We start from the raw sequence: 21691 nt of genomic DNA, 5'->3' as shown, positions 1-21691 counted from the left end.
GCTGGAATTGTTTCTTAAACACACACCAGTTTATTTTTGCATGTCACTGTTTGGCTGGGGATAGTGGCAGGAGGCTGAATTTAATTACAGAATATAAAATGATTCAATTGAATAATGAAGGGGACAAGGATATCGTATTAAGGGATATGGTACTCAGGAGCCTCTTGCATCAATTGGCCTGTGACACTGAACATAATTATCCAGGTTTTCATCATAAGCAGGGACTAATGATGAGTTTCATGCAAGTCAATATGTTTGAACAAGTAAGAGGACTTGTGCAACTTCTACATACACCTGTATTTGTATACATGCACACTATGAACCCAGGTACGTACACATACATATGCATACATACATATACGCATACGTACAATGTACATAAAGAAATAAAATCTTGCATGTACATAGCACTTTTCATGACCATCGGACATATCCAAAATGCTTTACAGTCAATGAAGTGTAGTCACTGTTGTACATACATGTACTTGGACTTAAGGAAACAAATAGAGAAATCCATAAGAAAGGTTCATAGCATTTTGAGTTTTATAATTAGGGGTGTGGAATAGGATGACAAAGATAATGATAAGTTTGTACGATTCAATGGCTAGGTCATAATTACAGTGCCTGTATGAAGTTTTCAGTACTGCACAATAATGGATTAAAGCCATTGAAAGTGTATTGTGTAGATTCAGCAGGGCTAAGAAGCTTTGATAACCAGGAGCAACTTAAGATACTGGTACTATGTCCACTGGAACAAGGAAAGGAAATTTAGTACAGAGTTTTAACTTTTTAATTCATTCAGAGGATGTGGGCGTCACTGGCGAGGCCAACATTTATTATCTAGTCCTACATGTCCTCGATAAGGTGTTGGTGAGCAATCTTCTTGAACGACTGCAATCCCTGTGACGCTTATATTTTGTAGTAGAGGTTTGATTTAACTGAGTGGCTTGTTAGGCCATTTCAGAGGGCAAGAAATAGTCAACCTGCTGTGAGTACTAGACCAGGTCAGGATGGAAGATTTTCTTCCCTAAAGGACATCAGTGAACCAGATGAGTTTTTACAATAATCCGGTAGTTTCAAGGTCACCATTACCGAGACCAGCTTTTTATTCCAGATAAAAACTGATTTAATAATGGAATTTAAATTCTTCATCTGCCATGGTGGGATTTGAACTTGTAATCCAGTGGTTTGGAGTCCACAGACACTAATCCAGCAGCATAACCACTATATACCACCACACTCCATAAACAAACGTGAAGGGATAAAAGGAATATTTTCACTGCCTGGTGAGTCATTGGCAAGGGACCACCAATTTAAAAATATCACTGAGTGAGAATAGGGGAAATTCCCTGATGCAGTTATTGCAGCAAGGAATAGCAGAGAGGTCAGTGGCTAGTGGGTATGGATTTAAAGTGATTGGTAGAAAGATTAGAGGGGAAAAGAGGAGAACATATTTTCAACCAGAGGAGTCTGGAACTCACTACCTGAAAGGGTTGTAGAGGCAGAAACCCTCAACACATTTAAAAGGTGTCTGGATATGCACCTCAAGTGCCGTAACGTTGCAGGGCTATGGACTAATGCTAGAAAGCGGGATTAGGCTGGCTGGCTGGTTTTTCAGACAGCACAGACATGGTGGGCCAAGTGGCCTCTTTCTGTAAACTTTTTATGATTCCAATACTTCGCTGTGTGGAGTAGTTACATTTAAGGGAAATGATAAATATTGGAGGAACAGAGCCATGGGAAAAAAGCAGATCAACAAAATTGAATATGGATTGCCTTACTAAAATAAATGTCCGTCGTTCTCTGGAGTGTATACAAATCCACATGTTATACACATGTAAATACAAACATTGTATATGACCCACACGTTTCCCTTCCTCTTGGCTAACCTCTGGCTGTAATTTGGCTTTGCAGGCACTGCAAACCCTCTGGCTCCTCGCTCAAGTGTTCACACTTCATGTGTCCCTGTAGACAGTCAGCGTTTGCAGCCTATTCCTCATGGGGAACATCACACTCAGGCTCAGTCCTGACTTGATGTCCATGTACTTTTCAGCACGGGGGTCTCTGAATCGCAAGGAGATGTGGGTTCCCGGGGGGTGGGGGGGCTCTGAAACTGATCATCCTGTCTTCACCAAAGTCATAGGACATCTCAGCAGCCCAGCCTCCCTCTCTGGGTATTTGTGGGGCAGCACAGAACTAGAGGGAAACACCTGAGGAAGGAGGATGCTGTGAAAAAACAAGAAAGTGCAGCTGACATTGTTACTGGGCTAATGGGCCAAAATGACCTGCTGTTGTCTGCACCCCCACCAAATCCCAACAGATATCTTTGAGGCAGCTATTTAGGATTTTCAAGTCTCACTCCATATTCTGTCCCCACCAGTGTTCTCCCTTTTGTGCCAAGATTATTCTCTGTCCTTCAACTGGCCCCATTCTTACTGGGTTTTTACTGGCTCCACATACCCCTACCAATCAACTCCAACATCCTTGTCTCCAAAAAACCTCAACTGCTGTCCCTCCGCAGACCCCTTCAGCCTTCTCCTCGTTCCCTTTGTTAATCAATGCAGGCCTCCCTTTTCTCTGCCCTGTCACTGGTGGCTACCACACCCCTGCTCTCTGGAATTGCTTTGCAAAATTCTTCCACCTTGCCTCCTCACTCCTGCTTTCAAAAACCTAACTACCAGACTTTTCTCTTCCACCCAAACTGCTCTATATGTTTTTTCATCGACTACCCATTTCTCTCCTCCACCGGGCAAAGCAACACGATGAGTGCAAGTCACTGGTGAATAGAATCTGAATGCAGGTAATCTCCAGACCTCTTACTCCTGGAGTGTGAGGGTTTATATTGCATGTTGTCAATTTATTTGGCCCTTTTGAGAGATTCACAATATTTTGGTGTTTCCATTTTTTCTCTCATCCCCAACGAAATCCTTAACCACAGCATAAATCCTCAAGCTATTTATTGCATTGTTTTTTTGGACTCTCTCAGGCTATCCCAGTTATGAAGAGAGGTTGATTGTTTTGGCTGAATTCCCAGCCACATGCGCACAGTCCGGATTTCCGCAATTATTGATGCACTGGGTACCTCCTTCAGCTGTCCTGAAATCACAGGTATGTCTGGTATCCAGGACCTATATTATGAACTGGAGTTATCTAATCCCAGCCAGGACGCAATACCAAGCTTCAAGTTTGGGGGGTGGGAAGGAGGAGGAGGAATATGAGATCAGTCAGGGTTCTTGCTCCTGATCATTATTCAGTGACACCTACTGGAAAATCTAAATATGTGGAGGTTGAGTGAAGGCAAAAAATCTAGCCGAAGGTAACACTCCCTAAAAATCCCAATGACAACCTTGTCTGATCTCACACATGAGGAATACCCACTTTGGTGAGGGTGGGAGGCAACGCATGGAACTGAACCCCAACTGAGTCAGAATCCACCTTCGGTTATGCCAGGGTAGAGTGACCACAGACAGTTTTCCATCTCTTATACCTTCCAACTTTGGGATTCTGATGGCGGGTGTCCCATAAATTGTACAACCAAATTCCACCATTTTCTCATAAATGGTCCTTTTACTGTCTGGACTGAGTTCCGAGACAAGACTTTGCCAAATTGCTTGGCATCCCATTCCCCAAAAGCAAAGAGAGCTGCTTTCTTTCTTCAATCTGATTCTAGTGAGCACTTTACAAAGGCATGAACCGCAAAATCAACAAGGAATACTGTTTCCCCAGGCAAGATAACAGTTCATTGATTCCTGAGGAAGGGGAGGGGATAAGGGATGGTTCACAACCAGCCACAGGCAACAATGAATCTATGCCAGGCTCCACAGCAAAGGGCCATAGCAGCTCAGACAGAACCACCTATCTTGCGCACAACCAGAGGTTACCAGAAGTGAATAATAGTGTGAAACTGCACAGAATGATGTTTTGCCCTATGGCACAGCAATAGAGCATCTCGGTACAGTAAGCCTCTGTCATAGAATCATAAGACATTACAGCACAGAAGGAGGCCATTTGGCCCATTGAGTCTGCAGTTGGTCCTTGGAAGAGCAATTCAGATTAGTCCCACTCCCCTGTTCTTTTGTGACATCCATACATTTCAAAATAGTACTCTGTACACTCAAACGTATATCAAAACCAGCAGTGGTTCTTGTTCTGAACCCTGCTGAGCAAACACAGAATGCCTCAGAGTCTGAAAAACAGCCAGCTACCCATTCACAACTGTTTTCTATCCCTTGGGCAATTTTATATCCATGCTGTCACTATCCCTTATAGACCATGGACTCCAATTTTGTTAATAAGCTTTTAATGTGGTGCTTTATCAAACACCTTTTGAAAATCCATACATACAACAACAACTGCACAATCCTCACCCAACAACAACTTGTACTTAAAAGCACCTTTCATATCCCAAGGCACTTCACAGAGCATTATAAAACAAAGTTTGACACCCTGTCTGTTACTTCATCAAAAACTCCATCAAGAGAGACATGCTTTGCCCTTAAATCCGTGTCAGCTCTTCATTGGTCCCTGTTTGTCCAAGTGGCTGTTCATTTTCTCCTAGATTACTGATTCCAAAAGCTTCCCCACCACCATTTAACCATCTGGCCTGTAATTACCAGGTTTATCCTTCACTCCTTTTTTGAACAAGGGTATAACATTTACAAAGCTCCAGTCCTCTGGCACCATCCCTGGGTCAAATTCCTGGTGCTTCTTCCCTAACAGCACTGTGTGTGTACTTTAAAAAAATTAATTCACAAGATGTGGGCTTCGCTGGCTGGGCCAGCATTTATTGCCCATTGAAGGTGGTGTTGCACTGCCTTCTTGAACTGCTATAGTCCATGTGGTGTAGGTACACCACATCCCTACACCACAGGGACTGCAGCGGTTAAAGAAGGCAGCTCACCACCACTTTCTCAAGGGTGAATAAGGATGGAGAATAAATGCTGGCCTAGCTGGCAATGCCCACATCCCATGAAAGAATTTTTAAAAAATTATCCTGTTTTGGTGTGGTTTTGATAGAATTTCACATCGGTGAATTTTCTGCATGGTTTAGGGGAGAGGTGCACATCTCTGGCATCTTGTGCATCCTTCACTCCCTTCACCCCACCATTGACAGTGTCTTGACTGGGCCCTAAGCTCCTTAATTCCCTCCCTAAAACTCTCAGCATGTCTAATTTCAAATGGTTCTTAAAACCCACTTCCTTGACCAAGTTATAGTCACCTAACCGATATCTCTTTAGGTGACTCGATGTCAAATGCTGTTCGGTAACGCTCCTATGAAACGGCATGGGACATTTTTTGACTACATTAAAAAGGTGTTAAGATTGTTGTTGACAACCTGATGGCAAAACGCGTCAGGAATGATTTAGAAGCACGACCTCCATTAGTAAAATGGAGTTGATCCTGCGGGAGATCCCTGGATGAGGTTCCAGCCCTTTTAGGGCAGCAAGCCAGCTCTGTCATTTAGAAGTCTCACAGTTCTCTGCAGGAGTCCTGCTGTATTCTGGCAGATCTGCAGTTGCTGAAGCACACATCTGGGTGTAATTACTGTGTATCCTCCAACCCTCTCCCCATCCACACACACACCTCCCCCACCTCCAGCTCTACAACCCTGGGCTTTAGAGCCCTGGAGAACAAAGGGCTTTGGCTTCTGAGTTAGTTCGTTTTTCAAGCATTCTTCTTTTAAAAAAAACCCCCAAAAAGTTAAGCGTTTGATTCAACTAGGAAGCTACACTTCAGGTATTTTTTTTTCCCTAAAGTAACATCTGCATGCAGCAGGCTGGAATATTTTTGGGTAGGCAATTACGGAGAGTACAGTCTACACTGAGCCCAGGACTTTACACCTCGCAGGGTGATTCCAGCCTCGTCTTTAACTGGGACAAAAAAATGAACAAAATGCATTTTCCTACTGTCTGACTTCTCACTCCCTCCTCCCTTAAAGTTAATTTCAACAACTCCCGAGAGGTTCTAATTATTTAGCAAACAGATATGAAAGCCAGTTCCTCTTGCAGCAGATTTTGAGGTTTTGTCTAACGCCGAGCTTGATGTGAGCAGAGTGCCAGACTGCAGGAAAAGTACAAAGAGGAGGATAGGAGTTAGTAATCAGTCTGCATTCGTGGGTACTGAAGGCAGGTAAGGCTCCTATACACAATATCTAGCATATAATGATCTTTCTTACCAGATCCGCCTGTGGAACTCTCCAACTGCTCTCCGACTGAGTCTGATTGAAACACACTCCAGATGGCACACCAGCTCCTGCCCCTGACTCGGGACTCCTCTGGGTCTTAAAGCCAGGCGATTTAACAGCAATTTAAACTCCAGTGACGCGGGTGACTAACGAGCTGTCGGCAATTAAGTAAATGTTTGGTAACTTTCGCTCCTTGAAGCAAGCGTCAGCAAAAATTTTCAATCATTAATTCCATAAACACTCTGTCCCATGTCTACTGATCACTGTTATCATCACAAGCTTTCCTATACCTCGTGGATGTGGCTATGGTCAGTACATCACCTAGCTGGTGTTAATGTGTGAATCGAGGTAATCAATCTTAATGGGTTATTCGACCGTGCAAGTCATCACCAAACTTGCCCTCACCCCATTCACAGTCATGCACTTTTCCAGCCATCATTAGTGATTGGGAGTGAGGATCCTGGTTTTTTTCACTGCCTCCCCCACTTCCTAACCCAGAGGTGCTGAGGTCTATTATAATTTTCTCCTTAATGCCCTGTTTGAAATCAATCTACTTAGCACTGACTAGGCAGTATTCGGTCTCACTGGCCAGTCACTTCTCTCCCTAAAATTCCCGTCTGGAATCCAACTGACAAGAGAAGTAAGCCACAGAATGCCCAGGCAATAGATACCCTACCATCCTGGTGAACATGAGCAGAATTCTGGACTCGGGTGGTTGTGGGGAAGACGAAGTCTGCAAAGATCTACTCATATGACAATCTTGTCGGGTTCATCTCCCTCTATTTATCTTTCTCACGTCCTTTTGTCTCATTGTTAATCTAGACTGGCACACCTCTGCAGTACTGAGGGAGTGCTGCACTGTCAGAGGTCCCACCTTTTGGGTGAGGTGCTAAACGGAGGCTCTCTCTGCCTGCTCAGATGGCTGTAAAAGATTCCACGGCACTATTTTGAAGAAGAGCAGGGGAGTTCTCCCTGGTGTCCAAGCCAATATTTATCCTTCATACAGGCTCAAAACCAATAAACCCCAGAACACTCCCAGGGATGGGGTTGAAAGTTGATGATACATTGACACTCGCCACAAAATTGCTGAACTACAAGAGTTTAGAAAGTTTGGTTTGAAAATTAACCAAAATGAAGGCTGAAAGAGGCCTGGGAGTGATGGTAAGTTTCTTCACTGATAATGCTGAGTCCTACGAACATACAAACAATGAAGGGCAGGAAAAGAGCCACTAGCTGTGCCACACACTTGTGATGCCTAGCGGCTTACAATATGTACACACCCCAACCCTCTCAAAACCATGTGATGGTCCTGGCATGAAAAATTAGGGAAGGGGTTCCTGAATTGTGGCCCATGACCATGAAGGAGCAGGAATACAGTTCCAAATCAAGATGGTGCGGAACTTGGAGGTGGTGGTGTTCCTACGCACCTCCTTGTCCTTCCAGGTAAAGTGGTAAAGTAGTAATCTGAGGCTAAGCTGCATCAAGTTCTGATCAGGATGCCTCTTGAGGACTGCTCAGTTCTGGCCACTGACATTCAAAGCACTGAATTTTGAGGAAAGGTCAGGAAAACTTAGATTCTTCACTCTTAGGCTGGATATAAGATTACTACAGTCACTATAGCACACAAGGAGGATATGAGGGGATCTCATTGGCATGTCAATACCGTGGAGTAGAAAATGTTAACCCATCACCATTTCAAATGAAAGCCAGCCTTCAGAACAAGGAGACGTAAACAAACTGGTAAAGGAAAAATTCAAGGCAGCTGCTGATAAGATTTGAAATGGAGTAGAGCAGCAGATATACTTTGGTGTGCACGTACACAAATCAATATAGTGAAAGCCAATTCACCAATAACAAAGACAAACAGAATCATTGACAGGCAGAAACAGATCCAAAACCAAGGAGATTTGTGGTAAACTCATACAGGACTTTAGTTGGGTCACCAAGTATATTGTACAGTTTTGGGTATCCTGTTATAGTAAATTAGGACATTTTTCACTGAAGCTGAGAAGCTTAAAGGGTGACTTAAAGGCCACAGGATTGTGATGGGTTATGATAAGGTAAATAGTGATAGATTGTTTCCATTGGTCACCAGGCAGCAACAAGGGGGCACCAATTAAAAATAATCACAAAAAGAATGTAATGGAAGGTTCTTAAAAATTCCTTTAAACAGCGTGGTTAGAATGCAGAATTCCATGCCAGAGACAGGAGTCCATAATTTTTTTTTTAGAAGTGTATCTGATATCAGGTTTTGGAAGGCGATGAATGTTAGAGGATATGGACAGTGAGCAATAGATGTTAAACCTGTCTATTCCCTTGAGTGGACATAAAAGTTCTCATGGCTCTATTCCAAAAACCAGCCAGGGAATTATCCCCTCTGTCCTGGCTAATTATCCCCAGTGACCTGGCCAATATTTGTCCCTCAATCAACATTACAAAAACAGATTTATCTGGTCAGTATCACATAGTTGTTTGTGGGAGCTTGCTGTGCAGAAATTAGCTGACACATTTCCCAAATTATACATTGACTACACTTCAAAAAAATGACATTATTGGCAATAAAGCACTTTGGGAAGTCCCGAGGCCATGAAGGGTGCTATATAAATGCAAGTTTTTCTTTCTTAAAGGCCTTTACTATGCTGGAACACCCAATGTAGAGAAAAACCATTTCTCCATGCAATGAATAACTAAAGGTCTCCTGGATAGGTTAGTGAGGATTAAAACTGAGACAGATCAATGCTGTGACAGATCATAGCTTTTTAGAGAAATTAACTAAATTTAAATATCAGAGGTTCCCAAACTGTGGGTCCCAACCCCATTTGGAGTGGCAGAAACAGCGAATGGTGTTGTGCATGGCCCCTCCTCTGGACTGTTCCCCACACCAACCTCAAAGCCCAGGCAGTGACCGGCCCTGTCCGTCTCTTGGTCTCTCTGTTTGGCATCCTTTTCTCTGTCTCACTGGCCAATGCCTCCCCTGGCAATGTGGAAGGGGTAGACTCGACACATGATAGATCGAGGAGTTTCCTACCTGATCAAGACTGAAATCCAAAAGTATGGCAAGTCCAGGGCAGAGAAAGTCTGTATGTTGATAATGTCACACTAGTTGACCAGACAGAAGACCAGCCCCAAAGACTCATTGGTTGTCTGTCCCATGCCTGTGTCACCATCAGTGTCAAGAAAAAAGTACATTCTACCAACCATATAAACGAGTAATGTGGTATATGAATTTCAGTGCTGGTGTGATACCAGATACATAGGCCACATATCCAAACAACTGGTGGACCGTATCAAACAACATGTTTCTTTGGCTGTTCACAATAAACAGAGTACTGACTGTATTCAAATGGCCCATACTTGCAAAACTCAGAACATAATGTCTAATGTTACATGTGATTCACAATTGGATGGCACCTGCTGAACAATCCCTTGTGCACTCAGAATTATACTGATAGCCAATTTAAGATTATCAGTTGGGCTCGCAATGTGGCTCACTTCCCCTTGTTAGAAGCTACATATATTCATCTGTAGGGACCAGTCCTCTGCAGGTATAAGGAACATGTCCAGGCTTGCACCTTTTTTGATTTAAACAAAGGCCTGGGGGCCAATAGTTCCCAAGTGTGTTCTCCATGGCAATGCCTCAACCAATCAGTCAGCACACTTTTCTCATGCAGTATAAATTGTTGCTGCCTTTCAAATTTGGCATTCTTGTGCCTGTCCTGATGAGTACAAGATGAAAAGCTTTGATAGCATGTCTCTTTTTTTTCAGTAATATTCAAGAGCAGGGAGGTTCTCCCTGGTGTACTGGCCAATATTTATCCCACAATCAACATCAGAAAAACAATTGTCTGGTCAGTATCACATTGCTGTTTGTGGGAGCTTACTGTGCAGAAATTAGCTGACATGTTTCTCAAATTACACATTGACTGCACATCAAAAATAACACTATTGGCTGTAAAGTGCTTTGGGAAGTTCTGAGGTCATGAGGGGTGCTATATAAATGCAAGTCTTTCTTCAGGGCCTTTTACTGTGCTAGAACATCCAATGAAGCCAAGAAACATTTCTCCGCACCATGAATGACCAAAGATCTCCTGGGTCAGTTGGTGAGGATTAAAACTCAAGAGACAGTTCAATGTTGTGACAGGAGATGATAGCTTTTTGGAGAGAGAGATGAATTAAATCTAAACAACAGCGGTTCTGAAACTGCGGGTCACAATCCCACTCCTTACTCATGCAGTATAAATTGTTGCTCCCTTTGAAATTTGGCATTCTTGTATCTGTCCTGATAATTGCAAGAAAACATGTCTCTTTTTTCAGCAATACTGAAGAAAATTTAGTTGTCTCCACCTGTCATACTCAACACCACTGGAAGCAGTCAGCAAATTCTGCTACCTAGGATCCACGATGAGAGATAACCTATCTCTTAACGAAAAGTTCTGCACACAGATTGGAAATGCAGCCACCAACTTTGGCCAACTATTATTATTTTATTATTCATTTATGGGATGTGGGCTTCGCTGGCTGGGCTAGTATTTATCGCCCATCCCCAGTTGCCCTTGAGAAGGTGGTGGTGAGCTGCCTTCTTGAACTGCTGCAGTCAACGTGGTGTAGATACACCCACAGTGCCATTAGGGAGGGAATTACAGGATTTTGACCCATTGACAGTGAAGGAACGGTGATATATTTCCAAATCAGGATGGTGAGTGGCTTGGAAAGGAATTTCCATGTGGTGTTCCCATCTATCAGTTTCCCTTGTCCTTCTAGATGGTAGTGGTCATGAGTTTGGAAGGTGCTGTCTAAGGAGGCTTGGTGAGTTCCTGCAGTGCATCTTGTAGATGGTACGCACTGCTTTTACTGTGCGTCAGTGGTGGAGGGAGTGAATGTTTGTGGATGTGCTGCCAATCAAGCAGGTTGCTTTGTCCTGGATGGTGCCAAGCTTCTTGAGTGTTGTTGGAGCTGCACTCATCCAGGCTAGTGGGGAGTATTCCACTGCACTTCTGACTTGTGCCTTGTTAATGGTGCACAGGCTTTGGGGAGTCTGGAGGTGAGTTACTCATCACAGGATTCCAAGTCTCCGACCTGTTCTTGTAACAAAGCGAGCATGGAGAAACAACAAACAGATGGACAGCCTCAACCCACCAAGACAAAAGGCTCAATAGCTTCCATCTCCTGTGCTTATGACGCATCTTTGACATCACACGGAAAGACAAAGTGCCCAGTGAAGCAGTTCTTTCTAGGGCAATCATGCCAAGCATGTAATTCTAATCAAGTAAGGAAGGTTTCACTGGCTTGGGCATGTGCACAGGGTGGAAGAAGGCCACACCCACAGTGATATGCTAAAGGGTGAGGTAGTCTGTGCCAAGAGAGCAGCGGGGCACCACCCAAAGCTCCAATTCAACAATGCTGTCAAAAGAGACATGAAAGCCCTCAACATCAATCACAACAAGTGGGCAGTCTAGCTGATGGTCGATGCAATTGGTAACACCAGCTCTGGGCAGGAATTTGCCACTACGAAGACGTGGCTTTAGATGCTCCAAAGCAGACCCAGCCCTGTCAGCAGAGATCATCCTACACCACTGGTAAGGCACAACTTCACATGCAGCATTTGTGGTAGGCTTTGCCTTTCCAGAATCAGCTTGTTCAGCCATCAAAAAAACAGTGCAGCAGATGATCTCAACTGATGTCACCAAAGTTCTGAGGCTGCATTCCAATCAATCATCTCTCACATGGAAGGATACCAATTCATGGTGATCGATAATATGCAAAATAAAAATAATTTGGGGAAGCACTGTTATACATGATGATCTTTGTGACCTCTTGTGTTTCACCTCATGTGGTGATAATGTCATATTGCAGTAATGTCACCCAAACACGTTAGCTAACCCCAAAGCTCTTTGTTTAAAATCAGGAGGATTTTAGTTATGGGAAGCTGGGTGCAGCCTGTCAGTTGATTCTGTCCCAGTCACAGACATGGCAATTTATTGTTTTAGATCAATGGGTGCTGTTAAAGGAAGGCATCCTGACAACAGAAGGAAGGAGGTTACAATATCCTGGCCATTTGGTAGAATGAGGCAGGAATTTACAACTGGACCTGCCCCTATAGAGTTGAACCAAGGCCTGAACACACATTCTTTAATAATAGATTACAAAATTCCTTCATTAATGGAACAATGGTCATTGCATTTCAAAAATATTCATTGCACAAAACAATGTGTCTTTCTCAACTGAACAAAATATTGAGGGAACAGCCATTCCCTAGTTCATTCCCTGTGGCAATCCCTTGACCAATCAGAGTTGACTTGGCCAGGTTTCAATTTAAACAAAACCCTGGTGGATTTTCCTTGGCAATGCCTCTACCAATCAGAGTCCACTTGTCAACCAATCAGCACCCTCTTCTCATGCAGTATAAATTGTTGTTCCCTTTGAGATTTGTATTCTTGTGAATCTGCCCTGATGAGTGCAAGACGAAAAGCTTCAACAGCGTGTCTCCTTTTCAGCAATACTCAAGTTCTATACTATCAAGAGACTACTTGATCCAGTTAATTGTTGGGAGAACAACTATTGTCACCTTTATACAGCAACTTTAATGCAGAAAACATCGCAAGGCATTTCACACAAGTATGAAGACAAAATGGACACAAGGCAAAATAAGATGATATTGGGAAGGGCGATCAAAAGCTTGGCCAAAGAGATTGGTTTAGGATGGATCTTAAAGGAGGACAGCGAGGTAGAGGGGCATTTGGAAGGAATTCCAGAGTCTGGCAACTGAAGACATGGTGGAAGGGATTGGGGTGGGGGGTGCGGATTGCTAAAGTTAGAGAGATTGCAGTACTGGGGGTGGTTGGGCAAGGCCACAGGAACGATCATTTGAAATTTGGATACCATTTATAGGATGCTAGTACAGGATGATGGGCGAACAGGATTTGGTGAAAGTTAGGATACAGGCAGCAGAGTCTTGGATGAGCTCACACTTACAGAGGGTGGTGAATAGGAGACGGCTCAGAAATGCATTGGAATAGTCAAGTGTGGAGGTGACAAAGGTATGGATGAGGGTTTTAATGGCATATGGACTGAGATAGGGATGGAAGAGGGTGATGTTACCGAGGTGGGAGTTGGCAGTCTTTGTGATATGGGGTCAGACACTTAGCTCAGCGTTAATTAGGCCACTAAGGTTGTGAACATTTTGGTTCAGCCTCAGACAGTGGCCAGGGTGAGAAATGGAAATCAGTGGCAAGGATTGGGAGTTTGAAGTGGAGGAGCAAAAAAAAAGGTTTTAGTTGCCCCAGAGCTCGGCTGCAGGAAATTGCCTTTTGCCCATGAGTACAGTAGGGTCAAGAGAGAAGGTAGAATGATAGAACTATCAGCATACACATGGAAGCTGACTCCATGGACGATTTCATCAAGGAGCAGCATCTAGATGAGAAAGAGGAGGCGACCAAGAATGGATTCCATGGGCAACTCCCAAATGTGTGGGTGAGAAGAGAGGCCATTATGGAAGTGGAACCCAGCAAAGACAGTCCCATTGAGCTGAAGAAGAGAGAAGGGGTGTTGGAGCGACATGATGTGGATAACTGTGTCAGGACAAGGAAGGTGAATGCATCATGGCCACAATCACAAAGAATGTCTTTATTGATTTTTGGAGCCAGTCAGTGCCATTCCTTCTCTCCATCCCCATATCCCTGCAAGTTTATTTCCCTCAAGTGCCCATCCAATTCCCTTTTGAAATCATTGGTTATCTCCACTTCCACCACTCTTGTAGGCAGCAAGCTCCAGGGGGCTACCACTTGACACGTTTAAAAAAAACTTCTTCCTCACACCTCCTTGTACCTCTGGTCCAAGACCTTAAAACAGTGTCCTTGTCCTATCACAATGAAAGGTCCCATCAGAAATCGGGATCAGACGAGTAAGTGAATGTGTGGTGTCAGGATGCGGACTTGGTGTGTCGGGAGGTAGGAGCGGAGTGCCGCAACCCCAAGCAGCATGGAGTGAGCTGACTCTCTCCCCTGGGGACTGCATGGAGGAGCACAGGGTGGCATGAGGATCACCAGGTGGACCCACATTACCAAGTCTGGTGGCGGGCACCAGGTGAGTTCGGGCAGGCTTCTAAGTAAATCAATCAATCCAAGAGTTTTTCAAATATTCAATCGCTGGTGGTTGGGAGTGAGTCACTCTGTTTGCTGTCAGTCACAGATGAAATTTGCCTAATGATGCAAACCAGTTGGCAGGTTGATTTTGTATTTAAACAGAAGATGAGGGTTTAGATATTGGAAGTGGGGCTCATCTCACTAATATCACCACATAAGTGAACTTAAAGAAAGGGTGCAAAAATACAAGTTTGGCCAGGGCACCATATTCCCTAAAGCCAGCCCTGTTGAGGAAGGGTTTGAAAGGGAAGAGATGGTACCTGAGGATAGGGAACCAGCCAATGTCATCAGTTCACATGGGGGCCAGAGAGGGAAGCTGGGTGTTCTGCGGTTTAGTTAGACTGGCTTTGAGAGAGTAGCAGGTGGGTTCAATGAATGAAATGTGTTTGAAGAAGGGAGAGAAGCAGGAGGGGGGGAAGAGAAGCCAGAGAGGGGTTGTTTTCAGAACTAGGGTAGGGGTCTGTCTCGTGGGAGGGTCAGTTTGGTGGGGAAGAGAAGAATGCAGCTGAAAGGATTGGTCTCCAACTCAGTTAAGCCCTTGTGTGCCAAGTCCACCCCTCTATCTCTTGCCTCTCTTTTAAGATGCTCCGTAAAACTACCTCTTTGACTAAGTTTTTGGTTGCCCGTTCTATTATTTTATGTGGCTCAGTATCAAATTTTGTTTGGTAATGCTTCTCCGAAGTGCTTTGGGATGTTTTTCTACATTAAATGGAGTATATAAGTGCAAATTGCTGTTGTTGACTGCTCAAAAATGTTGTAAATGTAGCGTTAATATCTAAACAAATCCATTCCCAGTTCAGTTTGCCAGGGTGTTATTTGAGTGTAGAATACCTTAATGCAAGTAACTATTAAGGCAAAAAATCTATGGTAACATAATTCAAAATGAAATTGAATATGTTATATAAAAAAAAAATCAGAAATGAGGAGGAAAATTGGATTAGAATAAATAGCTCCAATTGGAAAGCTAGGTGCATTTGAAAATCTGGGACCAGCCGGAGCACAATTGCCTTCTCCCAGTAGTGTATAGCCAATGATTCCTCAGAATTCCCAAAAAACCAATTAGCTGAGAGCACACAAAAATCATGCTCAACCAGCAGAGGGTGCACAAGAGCCATCTGGAATTATCATAGAACCATAGAAGGTTACAACACAGATTGAGGCCCCTTGTCCCATCTTGATCATGCTGTATGTAAGAGCAACTTATCTAGTCCCATTCTCCCACCCTTTCCCCAAAACCCTGTAAATTTTTCCTCTTCAGGTGTTTATCCAATCTCCTCTTAAGCCACACTTGAATCTGCCTCCATCACCCTTTCAGGCAGGGCATTCCAGATCTTGACCACTCCCTGCGTAAAAATATTTCCCTCATTTGCCGTTGGTTCTTTTGCCAGTCACCTTAACTCTGTGTCCTCTGGTTGTTGGCCTTCCTACCAATGGGAACAGTTTCTCCCTACCTGCTCTGTCCAGACTCCTCATGATTTTGAAAGCCAAACCAATGCTTTATAAAGGTTCATCATAACTTCCTTGCTTTTGTACAGCACTCCTCCTTATGAAGCCCAGGATCCCCTATGCTTTATTAACCACTTTCTCAACCTGCCCTGCTCCCTTAATGATCTGTACCTGTATACCCTTAGAACCCTCTGCTCCTGAATTGTACCTTTTATTTTATATTGCCTCTCTTCATTCTTCCTACCAAAATGAATCACTTCACCCTTCTCTGCATTAAATTTCATCTGCCATGTGCCTGTCCATTCTTCTGGCCTGTCTAAGTCTCCTTGAAGTGCATCGCCATCCTTCTCAAAGTTTACAATATTTTCAAGTTTTGTGCCACCATCAAATTTTGAAATTTTGCCTTGTCCACCCAAGTCTAGGTCATGAATATAGACCAAAAAAAGCAGAGGTCCTTGTGCCAACATCTAGGAAACCCAACTGTATACCTTCCTCCAGTCTGAAAAAAAACTGTTCTGAACTACTCTGTTTCCTGTCACTCAGCCAAATTTGTATCCATGCTGCTACTGTCACGTTTATTCCATGGGCTCTAACTTTGCTGACAAGCCTGTTGTGCGGCACTTTATCAAATGCCTTGGAAGTCCATGTACACCTCATCAACTGTGTTACCCTCATCAACTCTCTGTTACCTCATCAAATAACTCAAAGTTAGTTAAACACAATTTTCCTTTAACAAATATATTCTGGCTTTCCTTAATAATCCACATATGTGCAAGTGATTGTTAATGTTGTCCCAAATAATTATTTCTAAAAGCTTTCCCACCACTGAGGTTAAACTGGCCTGTAGTTGATGAGTTTATGCTGCCACCTTTTTTGAACAAGGATTAACATTTGCAATTATGCAGTCCTTTGACACCACCCCTGTATCTAAGGAGTACTGAAAGATTTTAGCCAGTGTCTCCACAATTTCCATCTTCACTTCTCTCAGTATCGTTGGATGCATGTCATCTGGTTCTGGTGACCTAGCAACTTTTAAGTAAAGTCAGCCTGCGGTGTCTCAACTATCTCCTTTTTCATTATGACCTGGGCAGTATCTTCTTCCTTGTTAAATACAAATGTAAAATACTGATTTAGTACCTCAACCATGCCCCCATCTCCATGTATAATTCACCTTTTAGGTCCTGAATTGTCCCTGCTTCTCCTTTTATCACTCTTTTACTATTAACAGGCCTGTAGAGAAGCATCCTGGAGTTCCTACATGGAACAGGATGAACACTCCATTGGTCTGAGCTGCTCAGCCATGCCTTATTTTTTTGAAAAAAGAGACATGTCTAAGCTTTTCGTCTTGCACTCATTAGGACACTCACAAGAATACTAATATGAGGGGAAAACAACAATTTATACTGTATGTGAATAGAATGCTGATTGGTTGGCAAGTGGTGTTGCCATGGAGAATGCACCACTGATGGTGACTGACAGTTAACTGTCAAGCATTGTTTGAAATTTAAATCAGGTAGCTTGACCCTGACTAGTCAAGGCATTGCCGTGATAAATGAGTCAGCGAATGGCTGTCACTTGTTCAACTGAAACAGGCACTGTGTTTCTATCTGCAAAGAACAGGGCCCTATGTATTAATCTTTGTAGTTTTGAATAAACACAAATGAGCCACATTGCGAACCCAACCGACAATCTTAAATTGGTTGTCAGCGTAATTCTTAGCACATTTAGGATTACTTAGCAAATGTTGTCCAATCACAGAGTCACATCTAATGTTGGACACTGTGTTTTGAGTTTTGCAAACACGGGCTGGTTGGGTACGGTCTGTATCCTGCCCATTGTGAACATACTGTTTGATATAATCTGCCAGTCTTGGGGACATACGGCCTATATGTCTAACATCACACTGGCACTGGAATTCATAGACCGCATTACTCATTTGTGTGATGGGCAGAACAGCTTTTTGGCTTGACAGCAGCATCCTGTTAGTGGCGAATACCACTCATGTTGCCACTGCATTGTAGCTGCGTGAAACAGCTAGCTTCACCTGTTGCTCAAATTTCTCTCCTAGTTTGAACAAATGTCTCAGCTTACAGATTTAGTGGTTCTGCTATTTAAGAAGGGTTGTAGAGATAAGCCGGGGAACTACGGGCCAGTGAGTCTCACATCAGTGGTAGGGAAACTACTGGAGAAATTTCTGAAGGAGAGTTATCTATCTCCTTTGACAAGGTCCCACATGGGATACTTATAAAGAAGGCAAATGCACATGGGATACAGGGTAATTTAATAAGGTGGATTCAAAATTGGCTTAGTTGTAGGAGACAGAGGGTGATGACAGAAGGATGCTTTAGTGACTGGGAGCCAGTGTCCAGTGCCAGTAGAGTACCACAGGGGTCTGTGCTCGGTCCCCTATTATTTGTCGTTTATATAAATGACATAGATGACTATGTGGGGGATAGGATTAGTAAGTTTGTGGATGACACAAAGATTGGCCGGGTGGTTAACAGTGAGGTTGAGTGTCTTGGGCTACAGGAAGATATAGACGGGATGGTCAAATGGGCAAATAAGTGGCAGATGGAATTTAACCCTGAAAAGTGTGAGGTGATACACTTTGGAAGGAGTAAGTTGACAAGGAAGTATTCAATGAACGGCATGACACTAGTAAGTTCTGAGGAACAAAGGGACCCTGGTGTGTGTGTCCATAGATCTCTGAAGGCAGAGGGGCATGTTAATGGGGTGGTGAAAAAGGCACTTGGGATACTTGCCTTTATCAATTGAGGCATAGATTACAAAAGTAGGGAGGTCATGTTGGAGTTGTATAGAACCTTGGTGAGGCCACAGCTGGAGTACTGTGTGAAGTTCTGGTCACCACATTATAGGAAGGATGTGATTGCACTGGAGGGGGTGCAGAGGAGATTCACCAGGATGTTGCCTGGGATGAAACTTTTAAGTTATGAAGAGAGGTTAGATAGACTTGGGTTGTTTTTGTTGGAGCAGAGAAGACTGAGGGGTGACCTGATCGAGGTGTACAAGATTATGGGGGGCATGGACAGGGTGGATAGGGAGCAGCTGTTCCCCTTAGTTGAAGGATCAGTCACAAGTGGGGTATAAGTTCAAGGTGAGGGGAAGGAGGTTTAGGGGGGATGTGATGAAAATCTTTTTTACCCAGAGGGTGGTGACGGTCTGGAATGCGCTGCCTGGGAGGGTGGTGGAGCCGGGTTGCTTCACATCCTTTAAAAAGTACCTGGATGAGCACTTGGCACGTCATAACATTCAAGGCTATTGGCCAAGTGCTGGTAAATGGGATTAGGTAGGTAGGTCAGGCTCGATAGGCCGAAGGGCCCCTTCTGCACTGTGATTCTGTGATTTAAAAAAAACTTATCAACCAACCTGCTTCCCTGTGACGTCACACCAGGGCCAGAATTTTACCCTCTACCATCAGTGGATTTTTAGGCAGGGGTGAGCATGAAATTGAAGCGATGGGATTCCCTCTGGGTTCCCACCCACACAGCAATTTTACCCTGGGGTGGGCAAGGCCTCAGCCCACCTTTGCCCCAGTTGAGGCCCTTAAGGGCCGTTTCCCAGCCTCAATCTTTGGGCTGGCGAGAGGATTGAACTTCCGTGGGGAAAGCCCAACAAAGAACCTTTGTAGGGTGGCTGAGTTGTACTATTAATGATAGAGTTGATCTGCAGGCGCTTCTTGGGTGGAAACTTTAAGGTTATTTACAATATACTCAGCAGCAACCACACGTGTGCTTTCAATTCTAACTCTACCTCTACACTGATCACTGAGGCAGCCCACGCTACTCGCCTGTTGGTTACTACAGATCATATGATCTTGCCTAACAAGTATTATTCTTAAAGGTGCATTACACACTAAATAAAACCATAATTCCTACATTCCCCTCCCTTTAACTCAGCTATACTTATTATATTTACAAAGTACATATTTTTCAAGTCAACATAATATTTACGCTGGGCAAGGAATTTACAAGTTCAGTCTTTCAGGCGGTTTCCTGGTATGTGTGGAATGTTGCAGCTCCACAACTTCAGATTCTTTGTCAGGAATCTCCTTTTCCGGAGTTGCCTGAACATCAGGTGCTTCAGTGAGCACTTGCAGTTCTGTATCCTCAACTCTTACAGGAACATCAGACATGTCAATCCTGGGTTGAGTATTTTCAACAGGAAACGCAGACCCGGTCTTGGTCACTGGTGGAACCAAATCTTGGTGATTTGTCTTTCTCTTCCTTAAATGGTCCACATGCTTACGGATGATCTGGTCTTCCACCTCCATGTGGTAAGATAGAGATCAAGTCACTGGATTTATTTCACCCAAAAACCACTTTGGTCCTTCCCCGAAGTTCTTCACGTATACTGACTCTCCCACGGTAAATTTCCTCTTGTGACTATGCCAGTTATGTCTAGTTTTCTGGCTTCCCTGACTCTTGTCCACCTTCCCCTCTAAATTCAGCATTAATAAGCTCAATCTCATCCTGAGACAGTGTTTCAACAATAACTCCGCAGGTGTGATACCTGTTGTTGTGTGGGGGGTAGTCCTGTAATGAAAAAGAAAGTGTGCTAGTTTGGTTGCTAAGGAACTGCCAGTTAGCTTTTTCATGCCTGTCTCAAACATTTAAACCACACTTTTGGCCAGTCCAGTTTTTTTTTTACACATTTACGGGATGTGGGTGTCGCTGGCTGGGCCAGCATTTATTGCCCATCCAAGCTGCCCTTGAGAAGGTGATGGTGAGCTGCCTTCTTGAACCATTGCAGTCCATGAGGTGTAGGTACACCTACAGTGCTGTTAGGGAGGGAGTTCCAGGATTTTGACCCAGGGACAATGAAGGAATGTCAATATATTTCCAAGTCAGGGTGGTGAGTGACTTGGATGGGAACTTCCAGGTGGTGGTGTTCCCATCTATCTGCTGCCCTTGTCCTTCTAGATGGTAGTGGTCATGGGTTTGGAAGGTGTTATTGAAGGAGCCTTGGTGAATTCCTGCAGTGCATCTTGAAGATGGTACACACTGCTGCCACTGTGCATCAGTGGTGGAGGGAGTGAATGTTTGTGGATGTGCTGCCAATCATGTGCGCTGCTTTGTCCTGGATGGTGTCAAGCTTCTTGAGTGTTGTTGGAGCTGCGCTCATCCAGGCAAGTGTGAAGTATTCCATCACACTCCTGCCTTGTGCCTTGTTAATGGTGCACAGGCTTTGGGGAATCAGGAGGTGAGTTACTCATCGCATGATTCCTAACCTCTGGCTTTCTCTTGTAGCCACAGTATTTATATGGCTAGTCCAGTTCAGTTTCTGGTCAATGGTAACCCCCAGGATATTGATAGTGGAGGATTCAGTGATGGTAATGCCATTGAACATCAAGGGACGCTGGCTGGATTCTCTCTTGTTGGAGATGGTCATTGCCTGACACTTGTGTAGCACGAATGTTACATGTCACTTGTTAGCCCAAGCCTGGAGATTGTCCAGGGCTTGCTGCATTTGGACATGGACTGCTTCAGTGTCTGAGGAGTCGCAAATGGTGCTGAATATTGTGCAATCATCAGCGAACATCCCCACTTCTGACCTTATGATGGAAGGAAGATCATTGATGAAGCAGCTGAAGATGGTTGGGCTGAGGACACTACCCTGAGGAACTCCTGCAGTCATGTCCTGGAGCTGAGATGACTGACCTCCAGCAACCACAACCATCTTCCTTTGTGCTGGGTATGACTCCAACCAGTGTAGAGTTTTCCCCCTGATTCCCATTGACTCCAGTTTTGCTAGGGCTCCTTGATGCTATAATCTGTCAAATGCTGCCTTGATGTCAAGGGCAGTCACTCTCACCTCACCTCGGGAGTTCAGTTCTTTTGTCCATGTTTGAACTAAGGCTGTAATAAGGTCAGTGGCTGAGTGGCCCTGGCAGAACCCAAAC

The 21691-nt window shown here is 44.0% G+C and overlaps 1 protein-coding gene across 1 annotated transcript in view; it reads right to left on the bottom strand.

The window, feature by feature from the left end:
* Positions 1-6273, bottom strand: part of mfap2 (microfibril associated protein 2) — a 40614-nt gene extending 34341 nt beyond the window's left edge. Inside the window, exon 1 of the mRNA XM_041206846.1 lies at positions 6176-6273. The gene's annotated coding sequence lies outside the window, so the exon portion shown is untranslated. The remainder of the gene's footprint in view (positions 1-6175) is intronic.
* Positions 6274-21691: the final 15418 nt, after the last annotated feature.

Source organism: Carcharodon carcharias, chromosome 15 (genome assembly GCF_017639515.1).
Source record: "Carcharodon carcharias isolate sCarCar2 chromosome 15, sCarCar2.pri, whole genome shotgun sequence".
NCBI lineage: Eukaryota > Metazoa > Chordata > Chondrichthyes > Lamniformes > Lamnidae > Carcharodon > Carcharodon carcharias.
Note: the sequence above shows the minus strand (reverse complement) of the source record. Positions and strands in the feature narration are given on the sequence as shown.